This window comes from Aedes aegypti, chromosome 1 (genome assembly GCF_002204515.2).
Source record: "Aedes aegypti strain LVP_AGWG chromosome 1, AaegL5.0 Primary Assembly, whole genome shotgun sequence".
NCBI lineage: Eukaryota > Metazoa > Arthropoda > Insecta > Diptera > Culicidae > Aedes > Aedes aegypti.
The window spans coordinates 159,404,227-159,405,511 of NC_035107.1; the positions used below are offsets into that span (position 1 = coordinate 159,404,227).

Sequence of the window (1,285 nt, forward strand, 5' to 3'; positions counted from 1 at the left end):
ATGTTGACTACGCTAGAATTCGTCCCGTGACATGGGCCTGGTTTTTGGCCTAAACTAAAGCGTTTAGCCTGATTTGCTGCTGAACAGGACGCGCTAAAGAAATTTCTCGCCGATTCCTTGCAGAAATTTTCTACAGCGACTCCCGTTTGAACTGACATCTTTTTTCAACTGCGTACTGCGATAAGAAAAAAGCGCTTCCTTGATCGATTCCTTGCAGGAATTTCCCATGCATCAAGATAGGCCAAGAAATTACTTGTCAGCAGCGAATCAGGCTTTTGGCACTAAAATTAGGACAGGGCTTTAGGACCCTATAGTAATTTCAACCGCAACATTTGTTATGTAAGATTCTCCGTGTGGAACCCTTACCCAATGAAAAATATATGGATTAGCTAGTAAATCTAGCAAAACATTGAAAAACTTTCAGATGCGATGTTTTCTGACTACTGTGAACACTGAACGAAAGCACCTTCTTTATATTGAATGATTCGTAATTCACATGGCCGCAAAACTTCATTTTCCTTATTTTGAATGACTACGAAAGAAGATGATGCTTCCACCGACTACAGAACGAAAATCATCCATTTTAGTAATGATTTGCTGTATATAGCCGTATGACAATAAGTAGATAATTGAATGAAGTCAACACAAATGAATAACCTACAGTTTCTGAAGGATTTTATTTCCTTCCATGTCCTAATTCGAAAATCATTCAATTACCATCTAAAATATCATACAGCAAATTAATGATCCCAACTGTCAAATCATGCTTGAAAACATTGTAAAAATATGGTGGCAGCAGCATGGTGTATTGACTTTTCCATCATGGATTTTGTAGGTAATTGTTATTTTAAAATGAATTCTCCTAAATAATCTTTATTGGCATCAACCAAGGTTGCAACTAGTACCGTCTGTTTTACTTTCAGGGATATATCGAGACCGTTTATACACAGTTCGTGCAATAATGTATTTTTGTGCAATTAAGGTTTTTGGACGAGGATTTGGTGGAGTCACAACGGGCCTGTGGACATGAGATAAACTCATATTTGTGAATAATGGAAATAAATAATGAAGTGCATTGAACTATCAACGTCTGGTTATTTTTTATCCCATTGGAATTATTGTGATGTTTTATTACCAAGCATGCAATGTGGTTTGTTTACATCCATGAATGATTATCATTCAAATTCGAACATCTTTTTGAAAGGAGAAAATAGTTCCAAAATCGGATGATTTTCATTCGGCGTGATTTGTAAACAGATGATTCCAACAGAGATGAAAATCATCC

The 1,285-nt window shown here is 36.3% G+C and overlaps 1 long non-coding RNA gene across 1 annotated transcript; it reads left to right on the forward strand.

Annotated features, from left to right (window-relative positions):
* Positions 1–455: 455 nt before the first annotated feature.
* On the forward strand, positions 456–1,083 carry LOC110674539. The gene is made up of 2 exons (XR_002498965.1): positions 456–835; positions 924–1,083. It is a non-coding gene; the product is annotated as an uncharacterized LOC110674539 (long non-coding RNA).
* Positions 1,084–1,285: the final 202 nt, after the last annotated feature.